Raw genomic sequence first — 25,089 nt, 5'->3', positions numbered from 1 at the left:
CCTCATTTAATCATCAGCACAATCTCTGATGCAGAAATTACAATCCTCATTTTTTTTTTAAAAAATAAAGTTTTGGGAAGGTAAGTAACTTGGTCTAATGTACCAAAGCTGTTTTATGTCTACTGAGGCCTAAATTTGCCTGATCAGCGGATGATGGATTACAAAATTTCTCATCTCAAGGAAGGCTCTGTGTGTTTGCTACTCTGTATCTGAGGAATGCTTTCCCCTCATATATTCTTATGGCTTTCTTCCTTACAACATTTTTAGGTTCTTGCTCCAATATGCCCTCCTCAGAGTGCTTTCTCTGACCTCTCCTCTCAAATAGCACCTACTTTCACTTCTATCTTCTCACCCTATCCTATTTTTCTTCATAACATTTACACTACTAGACATATATTATTTGTTTATCATACGTCTTCTCCACTAAAATGTAAGCTCCATGAGGAGTGGGATCTTGCCTGCTGGTTCACTGCTATATTCCCTGGGCTTAAAACACTGCCTGACACATAGAAAGTGCTCTATGTGTATATACTGAATGAATTAGTAAAATCTCCATTCTATACTATGTAAAAATGATAATTAATTGAAACAACTTTCACCTTTAGTCTTTAGCCTAACTTTTTCATAGCAGACTACCAGAATCCTTTATCCACAGATTTAACCCTGTTTATTACACACAAACGTGTGTATGTATATATGTATTAAGTCTGTAGATTTGAATATTTTTTCCTCTAGAAGATAGCATTTATTTATTGATAGGCTGTCCCCCTTTCATATGGGAAAAATATTCATCTATTCATAGGCTAAAACAGTTTTTTTTTTTTTTTTTGGTTGTGCTGCACAGCTTGTGGGATCTCACTTTCCCCAACCAGGGGATGAACCTGGACCATGGCAGTGAAAGCCTAGAATCCTAATCACTAGACCACCAGGGAACTCCCTAAAATAGTTTATTAAAGAACAAGGTTGCATTTTTTTAAGAGCGAAGGATTTAACATCATTAGAAAGATGCAAGTCAAAATGACAATGAGATATTACTTCACAACCACCAGTATGGCTACAACAAAAATGACAGACAGTGACAAGTGTGGAGAAGGATGTGGAGAAACTGGCACTCCCACACGTTACCATGGGAAATATAAAATGGTACAGTTGGGCAGTTTCTTAAAATGTTAAATATAGACTTACCATATGACCCGGCAATTCCACTCCTACGTATTTACTCATGAGAAATGAGAGTTTACATCTACACAAAGACGTGTATGCAAATGTTCATACAACATTATTCAGAATAGCCAAAAAGCGGAAAGGACTCAAATGTTTATCAACTAGTGGATGAATAAACAAAATGTAGTATATCTGTCTGGAACATTGCTCAGTAACAAAAAGGTATGAAGTACTAATACATGTTACAATATGCATGAACGTTGGGCTAAGTGAAATAAGGCAAACACAAAAGACCACATATTATGTGATTCCATTTATATGAAATGCCCATACAAGTAAAATCTATAAAGACAGAAAGTAGATTAGTGGTTGCCTACGGCTGGGTTGGGAGTGGGAATAACTACCAATGGGCACAAGGCTCTATGGTGGGCGATGGAGATGTTCTAAAATTAGATTTGGGTTGATAACGGCACAATTCTGTATATACTTATAAACAGTGAATTGTACATTTTAAAAAGGTGAATTTTATGGTATGTAAATTATACTTGAGTAAAGGCTTAAAAAAGAGAAGGAAATTATCAAAGTTCTAATAGTTAAAGTCTCATTACAAAGGATTTTTTACACTACAAATTCCATTTTGCTTTATGTCTTATGCATTTGGTAGCACCTTTCTTGGGCAATAACATCCTTTTCCCCAAGAGCATAAGATAGTGCTATTCAAATGGTTTAAAGCAATTATTGAGGCTTCTAGGTGTTTTCTAAGTGCCACTTGATAATACACACAAAGAGAATAATCTGCAGTGGGATTAAGAGTGGTTGAAGGCAGTGATTACAGAAACTGGAAAGGACAAATCTTTTAATGAAAAAAGAATAAAAGAAAACAAGGCGTTAAGAGAATAAAAGCAAGGGCTAGGAGATATTGAGAAGAGAAAAAAGTACTAACTGATAACTATTCTGAATTTGGATATAGTGCATATTTTCTTAAATCAAGACATTAAAGTGATTGCTTATGGGTATTTTCTTGAGAAGGTAGAAGAATAGTGGCATGCAGAAGGAGTTGGAGGGATGAATTCCCTTTATAAATACTTATCTCCTACTAGAAAGGTGAAAAGGGATCTATTGACATAATCTATTACAATGGCTACCAAATCAAAAGATTAAATAGTTCTAAGTGTTACTTAGATAGATGCTCCCTATCTACTCACGACAATGAGAAAAGCTCATCATACAGAAATGAAACATGTCTGGACTTTTGTCTCTAGTAAGTTACAGCTCAAGATCAAATTAACTTAAGCTTTCTTTTTACATCAATATACTACAGTACATCAATTATTTGCACTGTATTTAACTCTACAATTTCACTAGGCAATTTCATTCCTTGCCTTGGAAAGCAAACCATGGTTATACAAAGAATTATAATATTGAATAATTAGTATTCCTGGTATAAGTGATTCTCTTCCAATCACCACCATAGAGTCAACTCTCACTATTACAAAGGGCGTGAACTGTATTCCCTAAGAGTCTTGAGGCTGAAAACTGACCACTATGGCAGAGTAATAAAATATATAAGTAAAAAAAGAGGTTTTCGAATTTAAAGCTTCAGCCTAATTTTTTCACCCTGAGAGATCAAGTAACTTGCCCAAAGACACTAACTAGGTTAGTGACAGAGTGTACGGCACAGAATCTATGCCATTCTACCACATCTCTGTTTTCATTAATTGAATCCAATTCATTCCCAACTACAATAAAGTGAACATTTTCAATCCTGAATAGCCAAAAAAGTCAAATAAGATGAGAGTGCTAATTTTTCTGAGGAGATGACAAGACAGGGACAAATGAATGTAAACTATAAGGGAGCCCTACTTTCCAACCTTCCCTCGTCCTATAAGGGTAACTTTTTCTTTTCTAGCGCCCATCAGGGAATTTATAGGGCTTAAGGACAAATCTTAAGTTTCCCCATGACACAGCTGCCCCACAAAAAATGAAAGGGAAGGATGAACGTGGACTTTTTCTCTCAAGAATTTCAGTGCAGGGGAGAAAAACAGAAGGTAAAGATGAGATTTTCTGGGGCAATCTTTAGGGCCTGGGGATACTGATTCTTTCCTCCAAAATTCAGCTACCAGCCTCTCAATAAATGCTTTGCTATCTAGCACTTAAGATGAATTATGGAATTTGGATCAAGTTAAAAAACAGGGTGATAAAAAAAGAAATTGAGAATGCCAAAGCTGACTCAAATGGGATCAGTGCTTACAATGGAATATTAAAAACACTATTTTCAAAGAATGTCTTGTGACGTGGAAGAAAGTTCAAAAAATAACAGTATTATAAAAAGCAGGACAGAAAATTGAATGTACAGTATAATTCTGGTGTTTCAAAAGCTGTATGTATATATATAATCAATCCATTCAAGAGCGCTATCGGGCTTCCCTGGTGGCGCAGTGGTTGAGAGTCCACCTGCCAATGCAGGGGACACAGGTTCGTGCCCCGGTCTGGGAGGATCCCACATGCCGCGGAGCGGCTGGGCCTGTGAGCCATGGCCGCTGAGCCTGTGCGAACGGAGCATGTGCTCCGCAACGGGAGAGGTCACAACAGTGAGAGGGGCCCGCGTACCACAAAAAAAAAAAAAAATAATTAGCAGAAGTTATTTATTGCTGGTGGAATTATAGGTAGGTTTTTTCCTTCATTTACACATTTCTCTATTTTCTACAATGAACATGAACTATTTTCATAATATGAATACTATTCTAACTTAACGAAGTCACCATCTTACAAAAGGCAGCTAAATTATATAACTACCTTATAGTAAAAAAGTGAGAAAGGTGTAAATGCCACCACATAGAGGTAACATTTCTAGGGAAGAATTTATTTTAACTTTTCCAAAATTAGGGCAACTCCATCTAACTTTCTCAATTCTCACCTTCTCACCTCACTTGGGACTTAGCTCCCGCACACACTTTTATATCTTCAATGTCTCCCTTTGAACTGATTCCTCTCCTTCTGCTTTCAAACTTGCTCAGGTTTCCCCTCTCAACTTCTATACTCTTTCTCTACTTCTCTTTCCTGCCAAATTTCTACAATGAGTGCTTTTTAGTTTCCATTTTCTCTTTAACCCTTTATAACCTTGTTTTTACTCTGCCCTCTTATCTGAAAAAGTTGCACCTTCAAAGTTACTTGAAGCTATAAGGGAGCCTTTTGGAGCATTGATGATGCCCACTTAGGTCAGCCACGATAACTCTACAGACTTTGCTCATTCTTCATCACCATTTAGCTTTTTCATCCCTTCATCTTTCCCACCCTCAATCTTTCTGATCACAGGACACAGCACTATCTTGACTCTCCTTGTTCCCTTTCTCCTTTTTGGTTCCTTTTCCTTCAACAACTCTCTTCTCGCTACACTAAAATTGGAAAAATATGCTTTCATAGCTTCAGTTATTTCTGTAGTCCCTGACTCTCCTCTAACTTCTATGCATCTGACTTCTTGATCTGCCACTGCTAGGTCAAAGTCAACACATCTAGAACAAACCTCTTCAATCTCTTCCTACATCAGGACAACTAGCTGCCCCTCCTAGCTACCAAATTTTAAATTACTGCCATCAAATTTCTCTCAGACTAGAAACCTAGGAGTTATTTTGACTCCCCTCTCCCTCCTTCCAATCAATCACTAAGTCTTCTTGAATCTTTCTTCAAAATATTTCACGGACCCATTTGGACCTTTCCTTTCCCAGTGTCAAAATGATAGCCCTATCACTTCAAGCCTAATTACTATATGAATTATTTGATTTTCCTGCCTCCAGTCTCTTCCTGGTTCCTATAAATCAACCTTTGTAAGCTATGGTATTGATGGCAAAACCCCCAAATCTCTAAAAGGTCCCTCCTGTTTACTACAGAATTTCCCAAATTATGTTTAGAGTATCCACATAGATTTTAATCGATGTTTTACTCTGTTCACATAAGTTTAGATATGCTAGATGTTAAATCTGCTTCTTGGAAATTAAATACATTAAAAAGGCTCTGAGGAGCCTGCATAATTTTATTTAACTCTGATTCCCAAACTTAGCCACCATCCTACTTTAAAAAAATTTAAAAAATTTTGACCAATACATATAAAATTTGAAAGATGCAGATGTACCAAGGAACAGAGTTTGTGGAATTGATTTACTACATCAAGACTAAACTATCAATAGTTATCTAAATATCGAAGACCTCCATAATCAGGTACCATGCTATCAGAGATTAATAATTTTTTTTAATTATAAAGGAAGTTGAGCAAAACATTCCGTACTATTTTTTTATATGGGGGAAAGGGAGGTTTTTTGTTGAGGGAGGGAGGTTCTATTGCAATGGTGTTAATGAAAGAACGGTAATATCATTAAAAATAACGGCAGCCTTTATCAAAAGCTTACCACATGCTAGCCATAGGCATTGTAGTTATATCATATTATGCCCTTTCTATAGACGAGGAAATTAAGGCACAGAAAGATTACATAATTTGCCTAAGGTCAGACAGCAAAAAAGCGGTAAGAGTCAGGACTGGAACCCAGGCATTCTGTCACCATTGCCTCCACTCTTAACCAATACACTATACTGTCTCTCAAGTAATATGAGATATTAAGGGTAAATGTGTAGATAGACAATGTAGGTTTTATCACTTTTAATCTCATGATTTTTGGCAAATCATTTATTCTATTCTGAATCAGTTTTCTCAAATGCAAAATGAGACTTGTGAAGATCAAAATAAGATTACATGCAAGTTACCATTCAAAATATTTATATGAAATATAAATATATACAACTCTGGTATTTTGGAAGGCAAAACTGACAACACTATAGAGCAATGAACTATGAACATATCTTGTCACTCAGTTTACAACAGCCATATAATTTATCATCCAAACTAGGACATATTTGAGAGTAAAAGGAAATACTATTAAAAATTACTCTGGGTCAACAGACATAAACCAGGTTTACCCCAAGCAAATTGGGATGCACTGTCACCCCCAACCTGCCCCAGTTAAAATGTTTACTTCCCTAGATTGATTTTCTGCAACAACTACTCAGCAAAAAAAGGGAACAAATTATTGAAAAACATGATAACACAAATAAGTTTCAAACATATTATGCTAAATGAGAGAAGCCAGATTCAAAAGGTTACATACTATACCTCGTTTTTATGACATTCTAGAAAAGGCAAAATTGTAGGGAAACAAAAATATCAGTTTCTTGCCAGAGTCTGGGAGAAGATGTTGACTCTAAAGGAAAAAGAGGGCACTTTTTGTGATGAAGGACACGCTCTATATCCTGACTGTGGTAGTTACTATACAACTGTGCATATGTTGAAGCCCACGTAAATAATACCTCAATAACCTGACTTTAAAAAACTGGAGTGCAGAGCACATGTCATTAATAGCTTTTCACTAGCCTCCTTGTACACCCAGAACTCACTTGATGGAACTGAGAAATATGGCTCGGGGCCCACATCCATTCTTTTTTCTCCAAGATATTGAGATCCACACTTCAGGCCTAGAGGTTCCAGAAACCTTCCTCAAGGCATTTGGAATATATATATCTGTTTTGAAAGATGATTACTAAAGCCTCCCCTTCTGGTTTTCTCTTTATTCTACTAATCCATATGGGCTGTGTCCAGCCCTGAGGACACAAGATACCCTCGGTGCCCTCCCTGAGCGATAATGGGAGGTGAGTACTCTCACTTGGAGGCTAGTGGGAGTTAAAAGCTTACTCTGCAAAGGCCTCAAGGCTCCTCCTGTCTCACTCAGCTCTCTAGAAATCTTTCTGCTCACTATGCAGTAGGAATCACAACTCATTATTTGGGTGAAAAATTAGAGACTCATCCAATCTTAAAAGGCTAGTGTAGCTAAAAGATTAAGTCAAACAGACCCATGTTCAAATTCTCAGCTTTCCCACTTAACCAACTACATGAACATCAGAGCCTCATTTTACTGATCCGTAAAAGTGAAGATGTTTTACTACTGCCTTACTCCAAAAGAATAAGAAAAACTTGCAGACATAGGAGCATGTAAATATATAAAGCAAGTATTAATAGACATAAAGGGAGAAATTGACAATAATATAATAATAGTAGGGGACTTTAACACCCTACTTACATCAATGGACAAATCATCCAGACAAAATCAATAAGGCAACAGTGAGCATATGAATATCATCACAAATCAAAGTATACTAGTATTTTAAGGTTCATTTTTTTAGATGATGAAAGGAAAGAAAGCATATGTATTTAATTCAGCATGCATTTACTGAGCATCTACTATGTGTCAAGAGTTTAATAAGTGTATGCCTTATTTCTCAAGAAGCTCATAGCCTGGTGGGAAAGAAAGCCAATAAATATAAAACAATAAATGCTATACAAGAGAAACAGTACACGTTGCTAAAAAAGCATTAGCAGTACATCTAATTTGAGGGGTAGTGGAATACCCAGAAATGTATCTCAGGTTACACTAGATCTGAGTCCTGAAGATAAACAGGAAATTGTGAAAATGAAATGAAGGAAAGCTCCTATTAAGCAACCATAGTAAAAAAAAATTAAAACTCTTATGTACTCAAAAAATCAGAATCTAAAGCTTTCCTTGTTTCCATATTTTCAGTTCTTCTCCAGAAATGGTTGTTCAATTTGAGCATGAATAGAAAGCAAAAAAAGATACAGAAGCTGATGGGGAACTTTATAACGGATAGATCAGGCTGACAACATCTAAATCACTAACCAACTTTAGCATTACAAAGAAGGAGACAACCAGACATTATATGCCTCGTGATGATGTGATACATACAATAGGAAATACTACACAACACTACTATTAAGTATGCTTGTCAAAAAATCTAACCTGAACATAATCAAGCCTCAACTACCTGTTACCAACTACCAGTTTAAAAGAAATACACTAGACAGAGAGGAATCTGCTAAGCACTACCATGAGGATGTAATTATAAAAAATCCAGAATACAGAAATTCTTTGGGACAAAAAACTCAGTTTCCTCAACAAATACTTTGCAAGGAAAAAAAAAAAAAGAAGAGGAGGAACCTACATATCAAAAAAGGCTGTATCAACTGAATATAGTATGTGTCCTAGTGAAAAAAAAACCTGTTAAGATGTGTTAGAATCAGGGAAACTTGACTATCAACTGGATATGTGATATTAAGGATAATTTCTGTTTATAACTCTAAAGTATAACTAACATATAATAAAACTGCAAACAATTAAAGTGTGTGTATGTATATATATACACCCATTAAACCATTAACACAATCAATAGTGACCCTACCCATCATCTCCAGAAATTTCCTGTGCCCCTTTTTAATTTCTCCTCAACCACTTCATCTGCTTTCTGTCACTACAGACTACTTTGCATTTTCTAGAATTTATATAAATGGAATCATACAGTATATACTCTCTTTTTTTGGAGGGAGATGGTTTCTTTCACTCAACGTAATTATTTTGAGAATCATCCACGCTGTTACATGTATCAATAGTCCATGCCTTTTTATTGCAGAGCAATACAGTGTTCTATTGTATGGATGTACCACAATTTGTTTATCTATTCACCTGCTGATGGATCCCTGGGTTGTTTCCAGTTTTGGTTATTACTAATAAAACTGCTATGAATAATCATGTACAAGTTTTAGTATGAACAGATACTTTCATTTGTCTTGGGTAAATACCTAAAGAATGGAATGGCTAGGTCATAGGGAAGGTGTTATGTTTAACTTTTTAAGAAAATTGCCAATCTTTTAAAAGCTGTACCATTTTACATTCCCAACAGCAGTGTATGAGAGTAAGAAATTATTATTAATTATTTCTAGTTGAATGGTATTGTGATGTCTTTTTTTTAAGAGAGTCTTTCAGAGATACATACATCATACAGATGATGTACAAGAGATGATGTACAAGATTTGCACAGATAAAGGGAAAATCAATAAAACAAGAAATGTTGGTAACTGTTGAAGCTGGGTAATTGGGATGTTCATGATACCATCCTCTCTATTTTTCTACATGATTAAAATTTTACATGTTATAAGAACTAGATAAGAGGAACTTCCCTGGTGGTCCAGTGGTTAAGACTCCGTGCTTCCACTGCAGGGAGCGTAAGTTCGATCCCTGGCTGGGGAATTAAGATTCCACATACCGCGAGGCATGGCCAAAATATAATTTTAAAAAAATAAGAAGAAAAAAAAGAACTAGATAAGATACTAGACTACTTCAGTGAGCAAAGCTTATATGTGGGCTATATGTATATATGCAATGTTATCAAAGATATAGTTAAAATGCCATGTCCTTGCTCTTTGGGCTAGAGGCGTTATTTCCTCTAATGACTGTAGATGCAGTCAGCTTTGTCTCAACAACAGTACTGGGAAAGAGGCAGGGGAGGGGGAAAGGGATAGAAACAACTGTGCACAGGAAGACTATGTCTTGTCCCTCCCTCCCTCACTCCACATCCTTGGATTTGGGAGTAGAAGGAAGTGTGCTGCATAAAAGAAAAAAAATCAGAAATAAACATTGATAAAAATTATCTCTCTCACTTTAGAATATTCCAGCAAACACTGAATGTTTCCACAGAGGTGAACTGCAAAGCTGGGGACCGGCTGAGAAACTTTTTACTTTAAACCCCCTTTATACCAAATTTTGCATTTCATTACAAATGTTACTTAGTTTAAAATAAATTAAAATAAAAAACCACCAGTAATTCAACCACCAATAATATTCTGGTGCTTCTCCTCTCATGCTGTTAGTTTTATATGTTGCATTTTGTCATTAACATATACTTTCCTACATATGAAAATGTTTCTTTGAAAATGATTTAAATTAATATATATTTTATCACATGGATGCTGTTTGTTTTTATTTCTGCTATTACAGAAAATACTTGATGAATATCTGTATACACAAATATTTGTACCCATTTGATTACTTCTTTTGGATAAGCATATTACTGGGTTGAAAAATATGGTTTTTGAGCTCTTAAAATATATAGTAAGAGCCCTTTCATATAATGTGACTGGGAGTGATGGTTGGTCGTTCAACATGATTAAAAAGGGACTTCCCTGTGGTGCAGTGGTTAGGAATCTGCCTGCCAATGCAGGGGACACGGGTTCGAGCCTTGGTCCAGGTAGATCCCACATGCCACGGAGCAACTAAGCCCGTGAGCCACAACTACTGAGCCTGCGCTCTAGAGCCTGCAAGCCACGACTACTGAGCCCACGTGCCACAACTACTGAAGCCCGCACAGCTAGAGCCCGTGCTCCACGACAAGAGAAGGCACAGCAATGAGAAGTCCGTGTACCACAACAAACAACAGTCCCCGCTCACCGCAACTAGAGAAAGCCTGCGCACAGCAGCAAAGACCCAACGCAGCCAAAAATAAATATAAATAAATAAATTTATTTTTAAAATGATTTAAAAAATCACTTAAAATGAGGGTTCATGAAAAAAAGTGACAGATGTACACATACACCTTAAACATTTTAATTTAAAATCTAAAAATAATGCATAAGCATCATCTATGATTTCTACTTTGGATTTCTTTAAAGTGGCTCAAGAACTCAATGATACTCACAAAGCATTATCAGTGCAAAATCCTAAGCTGTTCGATTTTCTTCACTTACCTTCAGCTTTCTAACCTACACTGCATTTGATAGCAAGTTTTTGAGTCACCTGCCTTCATCCAGTCTATCCAAACTATTCCAATTAGTTTTCATAGAAACAATGTTTTTAAACTCCTATTTTAAATTTTTATATTTTCTACACTGGGTAACTACGTAAGCTTGGCAAATGGGGCAGAAATGGACAGCTACCCTCTAGATCCTCTAGATTCAGACTCCTGCCAAAAGAGGTAGAGAATGAACACTATCAGCACTCCGGATAACAGAAGATTCTGTATTATCAATTTTTCCCTTTGAAAATTTGACAATAAACAATACCATGTTTTAGTTTGCTTTTTTTTTAAACAGCAACATTTAATTATAAAGATGATGCATCACATTTTTACACATGTATTTTAGAGTATCATACTGTATGTTCATAGGACTTTACAATTTACAATATTCTGACATTTCCTTCTGCTTATTGGGGAGTTAGAGCACACACATGCTATTTACATATCCCGGGGTAGCATGACACCTACCCTCTTCCTTGTTCTCAGTAAGACAGGTTGAATTCCCTACTCTGTCACCATCTAGCTATGGGATCTTAGGTAATTTTAACGGCTAACATTTCTTGAGTGTTTACTAAATGTCTGGAACTCTTAAGTCCTTCACACGTGTTTACTCAACGTCTGGAACTCTTAAGTCCTTCACACGTGTTTACTCATTTAATTCCAAATCAGTGAAGTAGGTATTATTATTTTCATACCACTTTATCACTCTACCACAGAGAGACTGTAAACTTTTCCAAATGCACATGGTCTTTATTTGCTGAGCTGATTTTGAATTTTGGCATTTTGATTGTAAAACTGCCAAACATGAATTCTGTACTCTGCTTACCTTCCTTGTAAGTCACTACCTTTCTTTTTTTTTTTAATGGCTTTGTCAGATTTTTGGCATTACTTTCTGCTGATTTTATAAAATTAATTGGGAAGTGTTAACCTCTTTCTCTATTTTATTTTTGAATATTTGAATTTTATTTTTTTTTTTACACAGCAGGTTCTTATTAGTCATCCATTTTATACACATCAGGGTATACAGGTCAATCCCAATCTCCCAAATCATCACACCACCGCCCCCCCCCCCCCCCCGCCGCTTTCCTCCCTTGGTGTCCATATGTTTGTTCTCTACATCTGTGTCTCAGTTTCTGCCCTGCAAACCAGTTCAACTGTATCATTTTTCTAGGTTCCACAAATATGCGTTAATATACGATATTTGTTTTTCTCTTTCTGACTTACTTCACTCTGTATGGCAGTCTCTAGATCCATCCACTTCTAAACAAATGACCCAATTTCGTTCCTTTTTATGGCTGAGTAATATTCCATTGTATATACGTACCACATCTTCTTTATCCATTCGTCTGTCATTGGGCATTTAGGTTGCTTCCATGACCTGGCTATTGTAAATAGTGCTGCAATGAACATTGGGGTGCATGTGTCTTTTTGATTTATGGTTTTCTTTGGGTATATGCCCAGTAGTGGGATTGCTGGATCATATGGTAATTCTGTTTTTAGTTTTTTAAGGAACCTCCATACTGTTCTCCATAGTGGCCGTATCAATTTACATTCCCACCAACAGTGCAAGAGGGTTCCCTTTTCTCCACACCCTCTCCAGTATTTGTTGTTTGTAGATTTTCTGATGATGCCCATTCTAACTGGTGTGAGGTGATACCTCATTGTAGTTTTGATTTGCATTTCTCTAATAATTAGTGATGGTGAGCAGCTTTTCATGTGCTTCTTGGCCATCTGTATGTCTTCTTTGGAGAAATGTCGATTTAGGTCTTCTACCTATTTTTGGATTGGGTTGTTTGTTACTTTAATATTGAGCTGCATGAGCTGTTTATATATTTTGAAGATTAATACTTTGTCCGTTGATTCATTTGCAAATATTTTCTCCCATTCTGAAGGTTGTCTTTTTGTCTTGTTTATGGTTTCCTTTGCTGTGCAAAAGCTTTGAAGTTTCATTAGGTCCCATTTGTTTATTTTTGTTTTTATTTCCATTACTCTAGGAGGTGGATCAAAAAATTTCCTGCTGTGATTTATGTCAAAGAGTGTTCTTCCTATGTTTTCCTCTAAGAGTTTTATAGTGTCTGGTCTTACATTTAGGTCTCTAACCCATTTTGAGTTTATTTTTGTATGGTTTTAGGGAGTGTTCTAATTTCATTCTTTTACATGTAGCTGTCCAGTTTTCCCAGCACCACTTATTGAAGAGACTGTCTTTTCTCCACTGTATATCCTTGCCTCCTTTGTCATAGATTAGTTGACCATAGGTGTGTGGGTTTATCTCTGGGCTTTCTATCTTGTTCCATTGATCGGTTTCTGTTTTTGTGCCAGTACCATATTGTCTTGATTACTGTAGCTTTGTAGTATAGTCTGAAGTCAGGGAGCCTGATTCCTCCAGCTCCGTTTTTTTCCCTCAAGACTGCTTTGGCTATTCGGGGTCTTGTGTGTCTCCATGTAAATTTTAAGATATTTTGCTCTAGTTCTATAAAAAATGCCATTGGTAATTTAATAGGGATCACATTGAATCTGTAGATTGCTGTGAGTAGTATAGTCATTTTCACGATATTGATTCTTCCAATCCAAGAACATGGTATCTCTCCATCTGTTGGTATCATCTTTAATTTGTTTCATCAGTGTCTTACAGTTTTCTGCATACAGGTCTTTTGTCTCCCTATTCCTAGGTATTTTATTCTTTGTGTTGCAATGGTAAATGGGAGTGTTTCCTTAATTTCTCTTTCATATTTTTCATCATTAGTGTATAGGAATGCAAGAGATTTCTGTGCATTAATTTTGTATCCTGCAACTTTACCAAATTCATTGATTAGCTCTAGTAGTTTTCTGGTGGCATCTTTAGGATTTTGTATGTATTTTTAGTTTGCTTTTGAAATATTTAATATAAGTTGTATTTTTCTTATCTGATTAAACTGAAAGGACTAGGTGGTATGTGGTAAGGGGCAAACACAAGTCTTGGAGTCAGACTTCCTGGGTTTCAGTCCTGCTTTAACCATTTACTAGTTATGTGATATTAGGCAAGTTACTTAACCTCCTATTTTCAGAGTAGAGTTGTGAGGATTAAATAAAATCATCCACCCACCACAATGTCTAGCACATGGTTAATCACTGTAAATGTTAGCTCTTATTAAGTTACACATAAACATCACTAGTGAAGAAAATTGCCTTTGGTGTGACAAACATGTTTTGTGGTGTCAGCAAATTTTAATACCAGTTCCTAAATTTGTTATATGTTTCTGTATATGTGCACACATAGCACAGGAAAAGAAAAAAGACTGAAAGGATAAAAGTTCTTTCTAAAGAGTGCTATTATAGTTGAATCCTTTTTTTTTCCTATTTATTTTTCTACAGTATTAAGGTTGAACCATTTTCTTTGGCTTATTTTTCTGTATCAATTTTCTACAGTAAAAAAATTCACATTTTAAATAGAAGAATTAACTTTCTTTTTCAAACGTAAGAGGACAATACCGTAATAAGAAAGTTTCTTAAGCCTCGAAACACATAAATTCCTAAGTTATGTAAAGCAACACAAAATTGTAAAATTCATGACTTGAATCACTTTAGGTAGAAGAATTCTTGGTATTACATACAACTACATCATAGTAACTAGGAGTTTTCTGCTTCATTCCTGCTTATAACTGTAAACTTCCCAAACTTTCCTACTGTAAAATTCTCACCATCACCACAAGATTTACAGTGGGAGAAACACAAACAATTATAATACATTAAGCATAGTGATATGATTTATCTAAGAGCTTATGGGGAAAAATTGCTCTTTGAGTTAAAATATGAAATAGAATGGTTTTAAGCAAAGCTATTTAGAGAGTCATTTTACAGAGTAACAATAGCTTTTAGGCCAGTAGGACTCACCCAGTGACTCTCAATGAGTGTTTAACTAAATTTTAATCAACATGTAAAATGTATTCTCATAACTATTCCAACAGGGCGTTCAACACAAATGGTGCACTGAACAGACTATGTGACCCAGTGTAAAGCAGATACAACTTATCACACGTAAGAACTAAAACAACATACTTTAATGTCAAGCCAGTTTCAAAAACAGATTACATGATCCCCTAACTGTGACACTGATTTATCTAGCATATTTGGGTGGGTGGGTGGGGTGTGGTTTCCAAAGGCAGCAGACACTTGTACTACTCAAAGTGACGAAGTGAATGGCATGTTAACTGTGCTTTTCATAAACTATATGAGAAACTATTACACTGTCAGAGTAATGATACATTGTGTTGACTTGTTTCATTTTGTTTGGAGCCTTTTAATCCCTTCTAGATTCTAATCTGATTGAAGGTTAACATTTTGAAATAACGTGTCAATTAGATGGGGTATGGATTGGGGACAGGGGGAGAGGAGGTGAACAATTACGGAGAAGAAAGAGAGAAGCACAGAAACAAATACAGCCGGTGCTTATTCATGCACTGTCCAGGGAAAGACTGCCCCATCAAGTTACCCAGATTTTCTAGTACATTTCTAGGTTTATTCCTATTGAGGAAATCAATTTACCAAGTTATCAGGGCCCAATATCATTAAACAGTCAAATCATAAAACTTAAGTACCATCATTCTGATTCCATGTTCTTAACAACTCAAACCCCTAGTACCTGGAGTAAACCCCAAGGGCTTTTTTATTTGCTAAATGATTCAACACATCACCTTCTCTTAATTCAGTTTCCCATGGAAGGCTGGTTTGAGAGATAATGTCAAATTCAGGAAGGTGGGTCAAGCGTGAAAATACAGATTTCTGGCAATTCAGTGGGTACAACATGATGATACATCATTTCAATCAATTAGACCAAACTGAATTCCAACTCTCTTATGACTAAGTCACCCTGAAATAAAAATTACAAAATTGATACTAAGTGGGAATTACCATTCCCACCACCTACTCCTCAGTTTGTTTTCTTTTAATAAATTTATTTATTTATTTATATTTTGTTTTGGCTGCATTGGGTCTTTGCTGCTGTGCACAGGCTATCTCTAGTTGCGGCGAGTGAGGGCGTGGTGCATGGGCTTCTCATTGCAGTGGCTTCTCTTGCTGTGGACCACGGGCTCTAGGAGCGCAGGCTTCAGTAGTTGTGGCTCGTGGGCTCTACAGCACAGGCTCAGTAGTTGTGGTGCACGGGCTTAGTTGCTCTGCGGCATGTGAGATCTTCCTGGACCAGGGCTTGAACCTGTGTCTCCTGCACTGGCAGGCGGATTCTTAACCACGGCACCACCAGGCAAGTCCCTACTCCTCAGTTGTAATAATTAAGTCCACCGAGTATTCTACATTAAGGAACTGAGATTAATAATGGGAAAACAAAGTTAGCTAAATTCTGATAACTAGGTGTTTGTTTATCGTCACCTTTATCAATAGTTTTGGACATACAGACTTAATTTTTTTAGTGACTTTATGCCTTTTACTGAAAAGTTGGCGGGTGGCGGGGAGATAAGGTACAGAACAGTATGCTATTACTTAAGTGAAAAATAAAGTGTACGTGAGCGATTGCTTATATATTCACTGAGTATCTTTGGAAGGATACACAAGAAACTGGGGAGAAAAGTCATTTCTAGAGAGAGGATATGTGTGGCTGGGGGATGGGGTGAAAGGGAGACTTCCCTTTTGGACTTTTTGAATTTTGTATCAAATGCAAATATTATGTTTCATTTTTAACCATTTTTTAAAAATTGAAGTATAGTTATTTTACAATGTTGTGTTAGTTTCAGGTGTACAGCAAAGTGATTCAGTTATATCGCATATATATTCTCTTCCATTATAGGTCATTATAAGAGACTGAATATAGTTCCCTGTGCTATACAGTAGGTCCTTGCTGTTTATCTATTTTATACATAGTAGTGTGTATATATATTAGGAGTTAATCCCAAACTTCTAATTATGTTTTAACTAAATTAAAATGTATTATATATTTCTTTTCTTATGACTATATAAACACCTGAATCTTTGGGAAGACTTAGGGTTTCTTAAGCCACGTAGATAATTATTTTAGCATGTTCTGATGAATATCTCTTACTCTCCCTGTTACAACATTCCATTATTTTTCTGGAAATATTCACAGGGAGGAAAAACCACTCTAATCCTTTCCAATTGTCTTCTTAAACTCAGAAATGTAAATATATATACATATATATAAAACAACATCATCTTAAGGATCCTTTTTGACCCCTTGTTTAGCTACTAAAGTTATTCCTGATGCTTTCAAGATAGACAGACTCTATATATGTGAAAGGATATGCCAATAAGATACATAACACTCAAAAAAGACAAGCTGATATAAACTAATTTTAACAACCTATCTTCATGATTTGGACTAGGATTACCAGTCTGCTGTAATACATGTTCCTAATTTTTACATTTTTTTTTTTTTTTTGCGGTACGCGGGCCTCTCACTGTTGTGGCCCCTCCTGTTGCGGAGCACAGGATCCGGATGCGCAGGCTCAGCGGCCATGGCTCACGGGCCCAGCCGCTCCGCGGCACGTGGGATCCTCCCAGACTGGGGCACGAACCCGTGTCCCCTGCATCAGCAGGCGGACTCTCAACCACTGCGCCACCAGGGAAGCCTCATGTTCCTAATTTTGAAATCAGTAGAGTGAAGTATACCCTAAGACCCTAAATATTAGGGTAGATTGTCCTTTGAAAATCAAATGAAGAAATCAACAGAAGATGATGCTAGCATCCTTTTATAGCAATGGTTCTTAATGCTTCTTACACTAGAATGCTTGTGAGGATTATCGTACATCCCATCAGTTACAAGGTTTGTTACCACCATTATCCTGGGCTGAAATCAGACCATACTGAAGTTTGAAAACGCCCCCTTCTCTTAGGGAATACTCCCTTCTCCAGAGGAATTGCATACTGCTTTAAGGAGATATAATGACTTCCAGGTCTAAGACTTAACTGTAACCAAATTTAACATATTAGCCTCATTAATAAAAAAAAATCATTTGTCTCAATGTTTCCTCTAAACTCTGGAGTTGTATCTCCAACTTCCTACAAGTCAGTTCCACTCGGGTGTCGAAGAGTCATCATTCTTGAACTTAATATACTTTAAATAGAACCCTTAATATCCACCCTCTCAAAGCTGCTCCTCCTAACTGTTCCTAACTCAGTAAATGGAACCATCATCTTCCCAGTTGCTCAAGTCCAAAACAGAGGATTCACCCTCGATTTCTCTTTTCCTAAACTCCCTATATCCAATACATTGATTATGCCTTTATAATATATTCCCAAACTAGAATATAGTTTGGGAATATATTACCACCATCCTAGAGCAAACTACCATCATCTCTCCCTTGGACTATAGTATCAGTTTCTCCTAAATGCTCCAGCCATACTGGTCTTCTGTCTTTAAACATGTTGAGCTCATTTCCATTTTGTGGCATTCCTTCTGCTTAAAATATTTCTCCCATATACCCTCAGGGCTGCTGCTTCCCAGCTCAAATGTCACCCACCCCAGATTTCCCTGACCACCCGATCAAGGATAACCCTACCCTCACCACCAAACATTCTCTATAGCAGTACCTTATTTTTCCCCTCCATAGCACTTATCACTGTCTGAAATTAACTTGCTTATTTGCTTATTTTCCATGTCCTCCCACTAGACTGTGAACTCCATGAGACCAGGAACCACATTCATTGTATCTAGGATAGTACCTGACATATAGGGGATACTTAATGAAGAGCTGATAAATGAAGGAACATATCTAAAGAAATATTATGTCAACCATGAAAGATAACGGTCAGACAGGAGAGAAGAGTAACAATACATTCAAAAACGTCAAAGGGGGAGTTGGTTTTTGGACATGAGTCCACCTTCTCTCCAGGCTGCAGGCCTCCTGAATAAAGCAACCTTTCCTCTCTAACTTAAAAAAAAAAAAAAAAAAAAGTCAATGGGTGCCCCAACTGTGGTAAACATTAAAACTGTGCCATGATATTCCAGTTCTCCTTTCAGATACATGATAGGTTTATACTTGCCCATCATCTTGAAGTTAGGCATGGTCATATGACTTGCTCAGTACTCCTGAGCAAGGACAACACACAGTAGAGCCCCCAGACAACTCACATGTAATATGAATTGAGAAGAAATAATCCTTTGTTATTTTAAGCCACTAAGATATGGTGGTTATTTGTTACTGCAAAATAACCGAGCCCATCCAGACTGATAAACCATCCAAACAATGCTGTGGGCACAGAATTATATAGTCAGTCTCACTAAGTAGTCAACTAATACCACTAAATATATATACTATACATATACTTAATTTCCAGATACATCTGCCAACAAGGAGAGAAAAAATTGTTTATGTAGAGTTTTAAGGATTCTTGTTCCTTGATGTTATTTTTCAGTAAATTAATAATTCAGCCAAATAATCAATGCCAGCCAATACAAGGCTTCTTGAGAAACAGTCTGTCAGCCTCTCCTTATCTGAAAACATACTTTCTAGGTAAGAATAATTGTGTTTTTTGTTTCATTATTATCTACAACAACTATTCAATAATTAAATAGTTAGAGTCCAGGGAATTCCCTGGTGGTCCAGTGGTTATGACTCTGGGCTTTCACTGCCAAGGGCCCAGATTCCCCCCTGAGGAACTAAGATCCTGCAAGCCGCATGGCACGGCAAAAAAAAAAAAAAAAAAAAGTTACAGTCCAGGTCACTGCAGGGGAAAGACTAGGATAGACTAAAAAGGCAGACTGGCTAAAATGCAGAATCACTGAATGCCAGGTCCGGAATCTTGGACTTTAGTTTGTAGACAAAACAGGCTTACTTAGAAGCTTTGTATATCATATGATTAAAAATATTCCTGAAGATTATTTTATATGGCAGTTGTAGAATTAGGATGACTGGAATAGGAAGGCTAAGAGTACTAGTTTCTAACTGCTGTGCCATGAATCCTCCACAGATGAAAGACAATTTTTAATCGATATATATAATTAATTATTGCAATAACACTAAACATACTATTAATGATAATATTAAGTGGTATAGGGAATAGGCAGAGCATAGATTTTTGCAAATAAGAGTAAAAGGCACATTGAAAAATCAGGCTGGCACTAAAGTAAGATCTGGTGATGGACAAAACTGCACTCTGTGAGCATGAAGGGCAGTCAGGGCAGTCATTACTTAATAGTTCTGAAAGCAGCCAAGTGAACAATGGATGCTTTACAACATCTAGGAGGTATTTTTATATTGTAGGAATGATTGGGTTGTAATCTGGTTGATTTGTATTCTGAGTTCTTTCAAGGTACTCAGAGGATCTGTACAGTACTCCAACAAGCTTGTCTTTCCTCAAAAACAACCCATTCCTTCACTAATTCAACAAATATTAACACATGTTATATACTAATTACCACTCTAGGCACTGGGAAAACAGAAGTGAACAAAACAAAGTTCCCTGCCTTCCTGGAGCTTGTATTCTAGTGCCATTTAAATTCCATTCTAAAATTCCTCCCCCAGTCTTATGATATGGGAGTAGCTTTTACAAATGCCTTTGGAAGAAATCATTTATGATCTATGATTAATTCATGCTGAAATGTAAAAGACTAATAGTCTCCCCATGGTAATTACAAAAGCAAATACTTCACAGATTCACAGACTCTTAAGATTTGGAAAGGACCTTGGAGATAATTTCAATTTACAGATAAGATTAAGGCATTTGCCCAAGAACACTCAGCCACTAATAGGAGAACCAGGCTTAGAACTGTAACTTCCAGTGTTACAGCCTTTCCCATATAACCAGGCTGCCTGTTTTAAGATTACACTAGTTAGAAGAGATGCCAGAATGGGTATTCATGATTCATACATAGGTGGTAGGTTCCTGAGTGACTTGTTCAGGAATTTTAGGCAGTGTGTAAAACTGAAGGAGAGACAGGTGATTATAGGGGAGGCAAACTGGGGGGAACTTTCAGAAGACCCTTTCCTCCCATCTCTACCCTCATCATGTCCCAAGAACAAAGAAATTACAAAACTTCTCCAAAGTTAATGGATATTAGCTATTAGTGAGAAGATACCGGGTGTGGGGGATGAACATGAAGTATTAAAACAGTCAGTAGAAAAAAAAAGTCAAATTATATCCTATCCAATTTGAAAAGCGTATAGTCCCAGTAAAAGTACCATTTGTATTAGCTTTAAGGTTTTTTAAAATTTACTTTCCTAAATACATTTTCCACAAAGCACCAAATTAACTGATAGAGATCAACAAGTATAATGATTGATAAAATAGCAATGTAATATAGACTGATGTGATGTAATGATGCATCCCATAGTGGGCAAGCATTTTTAAAGATAATTCCTCCTCCTCTGGAAGAGTTATACTCACCTCTTGCTTATAAACTTTAGCAATCTATACATTTTAAAAACTCGAACTAGTCATTTAATCTTTCAAAGTAAAGATTCATGACCAACAAACTTGAGCCTTACTTAGTACCCTAATAGAAAACATATTTCAAAAAACCTTTCCAAGAAGGGGAAGACTTGCAAAGAAAGAACTGAAAAATAAGCTTAGTACAAAAAACAAAAAGTTAAAAAAAAAAAAAAAGAAAGAAAAGAAAAGGAAGATTATTATAGAGGTTTTAGGAAAAATGTAAGCTGATAGGCATCAAGGATCCTCATTAAAATCTCATTATGTATCTCTGTAAACAGCAGTTTCCATACCTAAGGTGAAAAGTATTATGAGAATCCCAATTTATTTCAATAGCTGCACCATTATTTTAGCTTCCTAGATTTAAAACCTTGGAGATACCATACACTTTTACCCCTATTGTTTCCTATATTTAATCAGTCATCATGTTCTAATATTTCTTTCTCCAAAATGTGTCTTTTGAATACAAAGCAAAATCCCCAACTTGAAAAGAACACACACAAAAAACAAAGAAGACTGACCATGAAAAAGAACATTTTTCTAAGAATGGGAAATACTCATGATATGCTGAGTCAAAATAACAAAAACCAAAAAAAACCAAACCCACAAGGAGAAAAATGTATAATCCTAGTCTTATGAAGGAAAATAGGTATCAACATAGAAAAAGATTTGAAAGGAAACACCACATGAAAATGTTAACAGTTGTTCTTTCTGCTTGGGGGATTTTATAAGCGGCTTTTGCTCTTTTTACACTTTCTCTACATTTCCTAAATTTCCTACAATGAACATGCATTATTTTCAAACTTGGAAAAAATATTATTTAAATAGTTGTCTCATTTTTACCACTACTTGTTCACTCTCAGTGCTCCTATCCTAATTCCTTATAGCTTCTTTCCCTCAGGACTCCAACAATAGCTGCCTTCTTGAGGTCTCTGAGGCAGCTTCTCCTTAACTTTAATATTGCTTGTACTCATGCTCTGAAAATTCATCATTCATATTTGTCTACAGCACATGGAAACAGAGGCTGGCCATATAAGCAAACAACTTAAAAGAGGATTTCTCAACCTCATCACCACTGACATTTGGGGTAATTATTTCTCATGGAGGGGCTGACCCATTGCAGGATGTTTAGCAGCATTCCTGGCCTCTATCCACTAGATGCCAATAGCACCCCACCCCGCAAGGCGTGACACTGCCAAGTGTCCCCTGAGGGGCAAAACTGCCAGCAGCTGAGAATCACCGATTTAAAAGTTTTTAAACTTCTAAAATCATATCTCTTTTTATATATATGTCAAACCTAAACTTCTTTGACATATGTCTTATATAACATTCCTCATAGTCTGCCATAATCTTATTTTTCTCAACAGGAACTTTCCAAATAGACCAGACTTACTGTTCCCTAGAAAAATCATTTTCATTCCCAATTTCAAGTCTTTGAACACACTGTTTCCTCACTAAAATTCCCCATTCACACTTCTATTCAATGCCCTATATCCATGCTTCAGTTTGGCTTCTTTGCAGAAGCATTACTGATCTATTCAGTTCAATTCATCATACACCCACTGCACTAATAAAGAATATCTCATATATCTTTCTTTCTTTTTTTTTTTTTTGGTGGTGGCGGTGGTGATTGTTGTTAATTTTATATCCCAAACTAAACTAACTTTCCTCAGGTTTGTTGCCCCAGCACATTTCTTTTGTATAACCAATTGGGCCTAACATTGCTTGATAACTGATGAATGAAATTAAAAATTTAAATGCTCGGCTGTAAATAAGTGTAAACTGATTTCTTAATTGCTTTTGAATCCTATTTCTTGTCATGGAGTTATTAGTTAAGTTAATCATTCCAAGTACAGAGTAACCACTCAGTAAGTTTTCAGAAAGAATCATTAATATATAATGGTATATTTTAAGGAATTACATAGGTTTCAAACTGTTCTCTACACTTTTAGGAAATGACACAAAGGGATTAAAACTATAACCTACAATACAAACATGAACTTTATAAATTCTATTTATCTTAAAATAGCCAATGGATTTTGCTGCTCAATGCACAAAAGTTACGTCCACAAGAGCAGAGAACTCGATTTAGTACTGTGTGCATGTACACAAACGCACCTCACACGTATATTATCTCCCCAGTTGAGAGAAGTAAATAAAATGAAACTTCTTTGTAAACTAAAAAGAGCAACATATAAATGAGGCAGTAGAGCAGCATAGCTAAAAGCATGGAGCCAGCCTGCTTGGGTCCCAACTATACTAGCTGTGTAACCGTGTACAAGTTACTTAACGTCTCTGTGCCTCAGTTTCCTCTTTGTCAAAATGGGGATAATAATAGTATCTGTCCCAAAGCAAAGCTCTCAAAAGAGTGCTTGGCATATAGAAAGCACAAAATAAATATTAACCAATGTTATGATTACAACGCTAGTTATTAGCCAAGTAAAAGCCTCAACGTATAAAGTTCTGATTCAAGTCTGAAGCTGGTTTAAAAAACAACACAACAGGACAAACTACACAAATTTAAGCGATTAGGTGGACTAGTTTCTCATAATCTTTGCCAGTGCTTAACTGGTGATTATTACAGACCTAAATTCTGTTAGTCTCTCTCTTTTTTTTTTTTAAATCTCAAAGAAACTGACATAGAAACCTCTGTTTTCAAGGAATTTTACAAGCCACAAGGAAACAAATCAACTCTTTGTTTTCTCCATATTTAAGCCCATTTAAGACCTTGGGAAAAGCCTAGGTACTGTTACAGAACAACTTTTCAGAAAATACAATGAGGTTTTTAAAGTTGCAATCAGCAATTCTTATGCAGTTATGTCAAGTTTTTGTCCTGCTGAACAAAAGGTTATGTGTCAGGGAAGCAAGGACCCGACAGAAAATAAGGAAATACCACAGCCGGGCCTAGGCGGCTCTCGGGAAAACCTGTCCTCAAACAGAGCGCCTCAGACGCCGGCGTCCTTCCCCGCTCACTGGGATGCACAAGTCGGCTCCATCCGCAAATAAATAAGTGACAGCAGGTTCCGTCCACGCCTCTCCCGGCCCGGACCCCTCGCGCCCACCCGGGCGGGCTCCTGCGCCCGCCGCCCCGACCCTCCTCGCCGCGGCCGGGTAGGGAGCTCCACGGGAGACCGCGGCCCCGCCGCCCCGACTCCCGACCCCTGACCCCTGCAGCCCTGCGCGGGCCGGGCCGAGCAGAGGCCGCCGCGGGGCCTGCAGGTGGGCCCAGGGCGCGGTCAGGCCCGAGGAGAAGCCTGGCCCCCGCAGGGCAACCGCCGGCGCGAGGATGGCGCAGGCCCGGTTGTCACTTACCGGCGCCTCATGGTACCGCGGCGCCTCCGCCTAGCCCAGGCGCTGACCGACTGCGCCCCGGCAGCCCAGACTATCCCTCAGGTCCCCGGCCGAGCCCACTCTGAGCCATTCAAACGCGGCCGCACGCGCGGCCCGCCGGGATAGCTCCTACTAGGGCGTCTCGGAGGCTCCGCCCAACGCTGCCTCCGCCCCTCTCAGGTTGCGCAGGGGCGCAGGGAGCGGGAGGAGGAGGTGGTGCGGACACAGTGCCCCCTGGCGGACACAGGTACGTATGGAAGTCCTGCTACGATGGGGCAAGTAATACCGCTCGGGGAACTGAGGGTGGATAAGAGTCAAAGAATAACCCTGCGCTAGTCACAGTCTAGTGGGTGAAACCGTGCTTTAAGTGTTGCACCAGGAGGTGCTATATCTGCTATAATCTGCTATAAAAATATGGTGCAGGGATGGGACTTCCCTGGTGGCGCAGTGGTTAGGAATCTGCCTGCCAAGGCAGGGGACACGGGTTTGACCCCTGGTCTAGGAAGATCCCACATGCCGCGGAGCAACTAAGCCCAT

At 37.5% G+C, this 25,089-nt stretch overlaps 1 protein-coding gene across 4 annotated transcripts in view; it reads right to left on the bottom strand.

The window, feature by feature from the left end:
• The window catches only part of KATNBL1 (katanin regulatory subunit B1 like 1), a 62,969-nt gene that overhangs the window by 25,977 nt on the left and 11,903 nt on the right, over positions 1 to 25,089 (bottom strand). Inside the window, exon 1 of one of the 4 annotated variants that reach the window (XM_082647190.1) lies at positions 24,535 to 24,653. The exons of the other annotated variants lie outside the window; for them this stretch is intronic. The gene's annotated coding sequence lies outside the window, so the exon portion shown is untranslated. Of the gene's footprint in view, positions 1 to 24,534; positions 24,654 to 25,089 lie in introns of those variants that run through there. 4 annotated transcript variants of the gene reach the window in all.

Source organism: Grampus griseus (genome assembly GCF_964374135.1).
Source record: "Grampus griseus genome assembly, chromosome: 2".
NCBI lineage: Eukaryota > Metazoa > Chordata > Mammalia > Artiodactyla > Delphinidae > Grampus > Grampus griseus.
Note: the sequence above shows the minus strand (reverse complement) of the source record. Positions and strands in the feature narration are given on the sequence as shown.